The 10,374-nt window shown below is 47.8% G+C and overlaps 1 long non-coding RNA gene across 1 annotated transcript; it reads right to left on the reverse strand.

The window, feature by feature from the left end:
• Positions 1-1,007: 1,007 nt before the first annotated feature.
• On the reverse strand, positions 1,008-10,346 carry LOC117875083. Its single transcript, XR_004645178.1, has 3 exons — positions 10,191-10,346; positions 6,739-6,804; positions 1,008-1,208 (listed from the first exon to the last, which is right to left on the reverse strand). It is a non-coding gene; the product is annotated as an uncharacterized LOC117875083 (long non-coding RNA).
• Positions 10,347-10,374: the final 28 nt, after the last annotated feature.

A 10,374-nucleotide genomic window follows, 5' to 3' on the forward strand; every position in this document is an offset into this window, starting at 1 on the left:
ACCACCTCTTTTGTATCCCATGGGATGGGTAGGGAGTGAGGTTGTGTTTTGGCCAGGGTCACCATTTCTTTGGCTTTTTAGTGTTTCTTACGCCTCCTTTCTCTCCCCCCCAACCTTTCCTTGTCCCTCCCAACTGGTTGCTTGACCTTGCTTTGAGGTAGAAGTCAAAACAGTCATATATTAAACTCCCACTAAAACCAGCAACACTTTAACTCTCTTCCTTATCTTTTTATTTTGTGCTATAAACCCCTTCTGGTTGTGGGCAGATGCAACACAGAGTGTCTTTGTTCTTTGTTCACAGGTTAGTAAGAATATTATAAGTCAAACGGGCAAAGAAAACCCAAAATTCTATCTCAGGCAAATATACAGGCCTGAACGCTATGTTAGCATCACTAACGCTCTCAGGCTGTGAATATGTGAAGATAAGTGAAATAGCACAGTTGGTAAACTTCTGAAGGGTGGGAGACAGTTGGGGACTTGAACTGTTGTCTGAAAACTCAAACTGGATGCAGATGGATGAATCAGTCAGATGTAGTCAAACAAAGGACATTACTAATGTTACAGATTTTTATGTACTGAGGTTTTGCAAATTTTCTGGTATATGGTTTAGTAACTTCCTGTTCTGGGAGATTATACTACACCTCTACCCTGATACAACGCTGTCCTTGGGAGGCAAAAAGTCTTACCGTGTTATAAGTGAAACTGCGTTATATCGAACTTGCTTTGATCCACTGGAGTGTGCAGCCCTGCCCCCCCAGAGCACTGCTTTACCGCATTATATCCGAATTCATGTTATATCGGGTCGCGTTATATCGGGGTAGAGGTGTACATTATAACCTTCTCTGGCTCTGAGGGACCTTTTCAAGGCTGCCACTTACTAGCTGTGTCTTATTTAAAATTATAGCATATAGAAGTAGAAAGACTGAATAGACCATCCATATATATCTCACTCAGCTTAAGTGAAAATTTTGACCATTGTACTTTTTGTAAATAAATATTTTAATGCAGTAAATAAATATAAAAAAAAAAGAATGACAACATAAGCACTAGTCCTTACGCCATAGAAGAGGTACCAGTAATTGGTTTTCTGGTGTAGTTCTAGACTATACATCCTAAACAAGTTGTTGTGAAAATGGAGGGCTAGCTCTTCTTCCAAATCTCCGATCTGCATTGTTCTTCCTCATCTTATGCAAACTAATTGCTGAAGTCTGAAACACAAAATTTTAATTCTCTTCAAGCATGAGATTCAGTTTTGAATCCTGAGAAACCTTCCTGCATGTGAGCATAAAGGGCCTCCTTTCTATCTTTGAGCCAGGATTCTTTGACAGCTCTGCCGTGGAATCCTTCAGGTACATGGACTTCTCAAAGAGGTTTTACCACTTTACTCTTACAGATTACTATTTTATTGGCCCTGTTGAGCATTATGAACGTACCTGGGGGGTGGAGGGGGGGGGGGGGAGAGGGATGGTACAGAAGGCCTGAAAACACTCCAAAGTGAAAAGGCCTCTTATATGTCCTCATCACTGAGACAAACTTCTGTGAGACCAGGGGCCTCTTAGCAGTTGTCCTCATCCAGCTTGTCTTTGGAAACTAAAACTAGCTTCCAGAGAGCCAACGTATTGAGACTCTGACTACACAACTCTCCCACAAATCATTTCTATTATAATTGGCATCATGATGATGAGGAAGGAAATAAATTACTTACAAATTAAATTACCAGAGTTTCTTCTAAGCAGAAAAGAGAGCAGAAGACTCCAGGATGATTACCATGGACCTCTCCATGCATATTTAGATTGCTGAAGGAAGCTCCTAAATATTAGTGATTGCAGCTACAGAGACCATTAAGGTATACAGATAATCTGAGAATGAAGAATCCATGGGCACGACTATCTGAGGAGGCCTACAACCAACCTTGTCCTTGAATGATTCTGTGGCTAAACCCTTAATTCCTGCACCTGCTTCAAGAGTTTCAGTTAAGGCATAGAGCCAGCAGATGTCTGACCCCTGCATCCATCTCACCTCCAGTAGAACTGACTATATTAGGTTCCACAGAATGGTTTTAAATAGTTTATGTGCATCCTATCCCAAGCTCACCAATAGACCCAGTAGTTGATTGAAGACCTAGAAGACAAAAATGCCTAGGCCTGATCAGGAAATCATACTTATTGGGCAAGTAATGGGCTAAATAGCCAATTACTGAAATACAAGCCATAACACATTCCTACTACGGGGACAGAGCAGCATTCTCTTTTAAATTCAGGGGTGTGGAGGAGTAGAGTAGCCAAAGCTGCTGGTGCTTTTCCAGCGAGGATTAGCAAGCAGCATGTTTACCCCTATGAAGAAGAGGAAGGAAAAGTCCAGAATTAATTTGAGTGAACCCAAAATATCTTACGGGAGGAAGTGCCCTGATTTATTTAGGGCATGGAAGCTGATTTATTAGTGAGGCAGTGAACATGCAGCAATACAAATGTAAACCTAGCACCAGAGGACTTTTCGTTTGAACTAGTAGAAACAGGTGAATATCAACAAATTTTTTCAAGCCTTGCTACTGGTAGTGGACTAGTACTTACCATCTAGATTTATGTTGGATGAGCCTGCTGCATGGTTTTCTGGCTCTCTAGCTTTTGCATTGTTACAAGGAAATGCACTTGAACGTTACATGACTTTTTTTTTTTAAATTTCATCAGCAAAATGAATAGAAAGTGGTACGAGTATCATAGAGAGGCCTGTTTCAGTCCCCCATGTTTAAGCACTGTAAGGCTTCTCTCAAATGAAGGCTTTTTTGGTTTTATGATAGGGTTGGTTCTACTGCCCTCTTTTCCTTATTTTATTTTTTTCCTCTTTTTACTGTACAAAGGCATTTTCTCAGATGGAGCACTCTTAAGGACTGCAGCTACTGTCTCTCTTTTTGTCCTGTCTCTGTCCTCTTTGTGTAGATAGAATTCACTGTGGCTAGTGGTGTGTCCCTTTTATCTCCAAAAATGTAGTAAGGAAGCACTTAATTTTTATGCATTAGTCCCAAACCCTTTGTTAGAACCCATAGCATATTCCTGATGCACACTGTCAAATGAAATTGCCTTAGTCACAATTTTAACATAACATAAGATAGCTTTTAGTGGTCCATCTATTAATTTAGGTAGCCTACATCATCTTAGTGGAGAAACAGTGTTGGATGTAAAAGTTAAGAAATGCATCTCTTAGTTTGCTGGAAAACTGTAACAATTTTATGTTTGCTTCTCCAAGAGGTAAAATATAATGCTGTGTGAGACCTCAGTGAGGTCCTAAACTGTGGCTACTGTACCTCTTACACGTTCCTTTGCACTTACAAGTAGCATTGAGGGTCTTAATTTTATACTCACTAGATTTAGAAAACACAGAATTGCTAGAAAGTCTCTGTCCCCAGAAGTTTGTTTCAAGTTTGTAACTTTAGTTACTTGTGGGAAATAGTGTTTAAAATAATCCTGATTTTTACTTTCATTTTGATTAAATAAAATTCTAAACTCAGACTGATAAACCAATTTTGGGTGGAAGCCATGACGGATGGAGGCATTACACCAGCTCCTGGAAAATCATTGTGATCCTTAAAGCTGATTTGGGCACCTAGGTTCCCTGTACAATGAATGAGGAAAGATAAGTGCCTTAGAATGTGATCCACAAAAGTCAGCATGGTAGGCGGGGAGACACCTAAGCTAGCCAGTGGGAGAAGGTAACGAGCAATGTGTCCTAGGCATCTATCTTTGAGAGGGGAAGGACTTAAGTCTGGGCTGCAAGGTGACACATCTGCTTAGTGATCCCCAAACAGGGAGCCAGCCACATGGAGTTAGGTGGATTAGGGGCCTAAGGTATCTCTTAGTAGTTAGACACATGCTCCACACAAAATGATGAGAGGAGGTGCCCACCTTATTACTTCTAGCCCAGTGGCTAATGCATTCACATGGGATGTGGAGACCCAGGTTCAATTCCCCTCTTTCTGATGGGGGACAGGAGGGGAAATGATTTGCACACTTCTCTGGAGGGTACTTTAACCACTGAGATATGGCAAATTGTGTGTGTGCACACATGAGAATGACTAGTCCAGTGCTTAGGGCGGCCCTCTGGGGAGTAGGAGGCCCGGGCTCGTCCCCCCCCCACTTTTTCATTAGCAACAGTGGCACAGTTTCAATAGGAGAGATTGGGGAAACCCTCTAAAATCAGAATACTACATAGCTCAGTGGTTGGAGCACTCACCCGAGAAGCAGGAAATCCTTATTCACATCCTTTCCCCCGTCTGGCAGAGAAGGGGGGAATTGAACCTGTTTCTCCCACATCCATGTGAATGCTGTAACCTCTGGGCTAAATGTAATAAGGTGGGCAACATCTTTGGCCAAATTTTGAATGGGACCTAATCCAGTCTGTGAGCACACCTACTGGATTGGGCCCTGAATGTGATTTAGGCATTCAGCTGCCTGTCTTCCTCTGGGGTGGTGAATTGCTCTGGGACCTACGCAGGAGTTAGGTGTGCAGATGCCTAGATGCAAAAACATAAGTGCTAGAAAACTCTGACCCTGAAAACTTAGGCTTCCAAGTAGTTTAGGCATCTACCAGGTTCAGCAGAAGTTTTGTGGACCAAAACTGAAATGTAAGTACCTGAGGCACTAAGTCCTAAGTCTGTGGTTTAGCCTCCTAAGTACCTTTGTAGATCTGGGCCCTTATTCCTTATTTCAATAATTCCATATTCCAAATATAGAAATTGCCTGATTAGGTTTCCTCCTAGTAATGCAGCACACTAAGACCTGTTTGTTTATTTTAGCATATTATAATCCACTAAAAAACAAACCACCACTTATTCAAGCATTCTAATTACTGCTTCCAAGTTGACACGTCTTAACTGCTACTTGTTTTCTGTCATCATTTTGATTTCTCAACACTGTGTTAGTTTAATGTTTTCAATTAGCATCAGATCCATTGATGATCTTACCCACATTTTCAGTGTTTCCCTTTGCCTGCTACAGCCTGGAAACAAAATTTTTAAATTCTTAATCCAGTACAACCACTTTTGTTACTATCCACTGCTCATACTAAGTAACTCAACATTGTTCAATAAGATGTAGATACATCTTTGATGTTACACACACACACAAAAACAACAACAACCTGTGACAGTGGGAGTAGCCTAGGGCTGACTCACCACTCTGCACTTTGTAAGCACCCCTATATGGGCCAGATTGAGAGTTGATTAGAACTGGGTGGTTCAGCTCATCAGCTAAGGACTATTACATGGGAGACAGGCAACAGAAGGAAAGGTAAAACAGCCCAGGATCTCAGAGAGGTAAGACCTCTCTCACCCTGTGCCAGGAGGGGTGTTGAAGCTTGGGAAAAGCCTTATGGTAATGAGACATGAAGTCTGCGTAAGACACTGTAAATAAAGTGCACTGCTAGTGAACTCACCAAGGGTGTGTGAGCACTGCTTGCAAAGAGAAAGCCAGTGTGAGGGAACCTCATGGAATTTGGAGGCTTGTCCTGGGATTTCCTACTCCACTGTATGTGAAGGACTGGAAAGGGAAGCTGAAGTGGGCAGCCTGGGAAATCTGAAGGAACTCCTGTGGTGGGTAGATGAGTAGTAGGAGTTACAGCAGGGATTGGCAACCTTTGGCATCCTGGCAGCCCGGGCCGGTTTGTTTACCTGCCACGTCCGCAGGTTCGGCCGATCGTGGCTCCCACTGGCCGCGGTTCGCCTCTCCAGGCCAATAGGGGCTTCAGGAAGCGGCGCAGGCCGAGGACTGTGCTGGCCACCACTTCCTGCAACCCTCATTGGCCTGCAGCGGTGAACCGCGGCCAGTGGGAGCCGCAATTGGCCGAACCTGCAGATGCGGCAGGTAAACAAACCGGCCCGGGCAGCCAGGGTACTTACCCTGGCGGGCTGCGTGCCAAAGGTTGCCGAGCCCCGAGTTACAGCAACCCCTACAGGAGTTTCAACAAATCCAGCACACAGAGAGGTGGTTCTTGTTATCTTAGCAAGCTGAACAACAACAAAGCCTACAGTAATTTATTGCAGGCCAATTGCATGTGCAGCAACAATTCTTTGAGACGTTGGTGAGTCCCTCAATAGGGAGTGATAACCAGGCAATGGATGCGCATGATGCTGTGCAAAATGGGCCTAGTGGATGACCCTGAGGCTTTTTTGTTAATACTTGAGAGAATGGCTTCAGGAGCAGCCTGGGAAAAGAGAGTATGAGTCTACTTGTGGCTTTCTATCTCTTGTAAAAAGGTCAATGTCACTCAGTGATGAACAAGCAGCGGATTATGATACCGTGAATGCAGCCATTTTAGATTGGCTGGGTCTGTTGGCAGAATGATACAGGCAGAAGTTTTGAGCAGCAAAGTGGCTGGAGGGGACAAGAGTTAGGGCCGTTGCACAAAAAGTGATTAGATTGGGCCAGTAGGTTGCTGAGGCCAGATGTCTGTGGAGTTCGGGAAATCTGTGGACTCCACTATTTTGGGACTTGTAGACTGAGGTAGATAGAAATCTCTGAAACTTGGACTAAGACAGTTGTGGCTCTCAGCTACTGAGCAGCTAGTTACACCTGCTATTTCTGTGGACACTGCAGTTGCTATATGTGGAATACCTCTCATAGATTCCCCCACCACTAGGAGCTCGAGAAATACACAAAGTAATCCCCCTACTACCACCTTGAGCTGGCTACTCCAGCACAAGGAGAAGAGGCCCCAAGTGGGAGTTACCCAGATATTGTAGCCTACCTCTTCTCCCTCTTCCATCCCAAGTCCTGAGTTTGGAAAGAACAGTACTGGAAAGGAGCCTGGAACCTGGGTGGGTGAAAAATATTTTACACAAGGAATCTCAAAGGTATTGCCCCTACAGCATCATCACCCTACTGAAGCTCAATGATGAAGGTCAGTGATGTTTTGGTTTTGGATCAGAAGTAGCCGAGGTTGAACAGCTTAGCATCCATTTGATAATTAGCTGCACTGCTGCCAGAATTTTGTCAATGATCAAATAGAGCATTGCAGCGAGGAAAATGGAGAAGAGCATTGAGGCAATAACACAGCCCTGCTTAATGCATGTCTTAACCTTAAAAGGCACCATAGTAGATCCAATACAAAGGATCACTGCTTGCAAGTCATTGTGAAAGAGACAAGGAATGGTGATAAATATCGGTGGGCATCCATACTTCAGAAGGATTTTCTACAGTGCTTCTCTCTCGATGGAGTCAAAGGCTTCTGTCAGGTCCATGAACACCAGATATAATGGCCTGTGGTGTTCTCTACATTTTTCCTGCAGCTGGCAAGCAGTAAAGTTCATGTCAGCAGTACCGCTAGATGGTTTAAACTAGGGGTTCTCACAACAAAATTTTTGGTGGCCTAAGAGTATGGCCATGCACTTGTGCTGGTGGCTGCTCTGACAATTTTTCTTAAAGTACTGATTAACGTTAGGAAAAACAAATATGCACATATACATGTCCAAATCATTGTAATTTATTCATGTAGGGTTTTTTTGCACACTCAATAATAAAAATGTACTGTTGTCTCCATTCTTTACTAGGCCTAAACAACATAGAAACACAAAGTGCTTTGCACATTCTTGTCTTTTTTGTTATTTCTTTGGTTTTTTGGTTTTAAAAGACTTGCTAGCTCCTACAACTACTGCTGTAAACAGAAATACTTGTATGTTAATATCATTTTTCATAGTCTCCTAAGTCTGCTGTGAAAAGTGATATTAACAAATATCACTTTTCACAGTAGCCTTATTTAGCTCTGGGATAAATTAAGCCCTAGATGGGGTAGTGGAGAGGAAGGCAGCAGGGTGCGAGGGGGGGGAGTCGATGGGGGGTTTATGGGAGGCAGCAGGGGCAATTGGGGCAGGTGGGTGAGTCTGGGGTCAGCACCCACTGGTGCCACACAGCTGGGGCCCAGGGCCAGAACTCCATAGCTTGGGCCTGAGCCTGAAACCCTGTGCCTGGGGGATGGAGCCCCCTGCTGCATGGTGGAAGCCCAGGGCCAGAGAAGGCAGCAGGGGCCAGAGGCAATGGGGAAGGGGTGGCGAGCCACGGGCTGGAGCCTGCTGCCACATGACCGAAGCCTGGCTCGTGCAGCCAAACCCTGGGGCTGCAGGAGGGAGGGGGCAGTGGGAGGGGAAGGCGTGAGCCTGGGGCCGGAGCCTGTCTGCTGCCGTGCAGCTAGGGCCCATAGCTGGAGCCTAAAGCCCCATGGCTGGAGCTCGCTGCCTGCCACCCCAGAGCTGAAAAACTCAACCCCACTGCCCCTGGGAAGGTGGGGAACTTGCTGGCTGCCTTTGCCCCCAGCATTTGTGGCTCCAGGGGGGGGGGGGGGGGGCAGGACCCAACCTCTGATAGCGGTCCTGGGTGAGAGGCTGCTGCTTCCTTCCCTCACCGGATCACAGCCCAGCATGCTGTGGCCACAAGCCCCAGGTGGCCGCATTTGAGAAGTGCTGGTAGAAATCCACATTGAAATTCATGAAGAATGTCTTCACAGAGGAAGAAGATGGTTCAAGAGAAATCTAGCAAGGACATTTCCTGAGGTTGCTAGCAGAGATTCCTCTATAATTTCCACAGTGAGATTTATTTCTGATGTTGGGTTAATGTGTCAGAATATATACAGGTACCATTGATATAACTAGGTTGAAACCACACAAAAGTTTTCACAGGTTTAACTAAATCAATTTTAAATGGATTTAAAATAAACTGGTGCAAATCCTGTGTTTAGACAATCCCCGAAAGCAAGGATGGCGGGAAGTGGAGACACCGGGTAGAGCTGTGGGGCGGTAAAGCAGTGACCTTACTGCAGCGCTGGGGAGGCAGATGGATGGGCTCTCCCAGGGGACTGCTGTATGCTGTGCGGCGATCATGTTTTTCACTCTGGCTTGGGGCACATAAATAAAGAAGTGTGGGTCAGGCAGGGGGCTCTGCCACTCCTACTTCCCATTGGTGGGGGGCAGGGGTGATAGCCTCGGTCGCAGCACCTGTGCCTGCACATGTCTCCCAGGAGCCGTTTGGGCCGCTGCCCAGCCTTAGGGTGACCAGACGTCCTGATAAAATAGGGACTGTCCCGACATATAGTTGTTTGTCCCATGTCCCGACCAATGTACGGTTGGGACGCCATTTGTCCTGATATTTTGGCAATGGAGTGGATTGGTCACCCTAGCCAGCAGGGTCCCGCACAGCTCCCAGGAAGTGGCCTGCAGGACCCTGTGGCCCCTAGGCACAGTGGCAGGCAGGGGGGTCTCCAGTCCCCGTGCTACACCCACTACCAGCGCCGTCTCCGTTGCGGCCAATGGGAGCTGCGGGAACAGGGCCTGCAAGCACGGGCAGCACGCAGAGCCCCATGACCCTAGGCGCCAGAGGGACCTGACGGCCGCTTCCCCAGAGCCCCCGCAGGTAAGCGCCACTGGGATCCCACCTCACCCCTGCCCCAGGCAGGTCCCTCTGGCGCCTAGGGTCAGGGCGGCCAGGGGGCTCTGCACGTTGCCCGCACCATGAGAGCCCTGTCCCCGCAGCTCCCACTGGCACAGTTCCGGCCAATGGGAGCTGCGGAGCTGGCGCTAGTGGTGGGCACACCATGTGGAGACCCCCCCTAGCCGCCCTGACCCTAGGAACCAGAGGGACCTGCCTGCTGCTTCCCGGGAGCCGCCCCAGGTCAGCACCGCCCAGCCCCAGCCCCCACACCTCCTCCCCTTGCGCCAGCCCTCAGGTGTGAAAGCGGGCGGGGGACCAGCCAGGGGCAATGGGGCATGCATGGCATGATCAGATGCACACTGGTCCGCCTGGCCCTTCCTGTTGGGGGCGAGCGCATGCTGTGCCACACAACTCCCCTGCCCAACACCCCCTGGACCCACTATGCCCAATGTCCCCCCCAAATCCACAGTGCCCTGCACACCACCACTGCTGCCCAGTGCCCCCCCGCCCACAGCCCCACCATAACTGCTCAGCCCCCTCCACAGAACCCCCCACTCTCTAGTGCCCCAACACACACATCTCCCCCCAATATCCTTCTCCACAGCCCTACCACAACTACACAGCTCCCCACACAGACCCCTACTGCCCAGTGCCCTGACAAACACAGATCTCCCCCACTGCCTAGCACCCCAAAACACACAAACCTCCCCCACTGCCTGGCACCCCACCACAGACCTCCCAGACACTCACTCCCCACGCCCTGCCCCTGGCCACACTCACAGGCCCTGCTGTGAGGTGATGGGACTGTCAGCTGGGCTGAGCCAGCAGCGCGGCGGGGGCTGGAACTGGGATCATGTGCCCCTGCCCCGCGGCTTTTGCAGGGGGGTGGAGCTGGGGCCATGAGCCCCTCACAGGGCCCTTCGCCCCCTCGCAGCTTCCTGGGGCTGCCCCGCCCCCGGCCTTA

Source organism: Trachemys scripta, chromosome 3 (assembly GCF_013100865.1).
Source record: "Trachemys scripta elegans isolate TJP31775 chromosome 3, CAS_Tse_1.0, whole genome shotgun sequence".
Taxonomy (NCBI): domain Eukaryota; kingdom Metazoa; phylum Chordata; order Testudines; family Emydidae; genus Trachemys; species Trachemys scripta.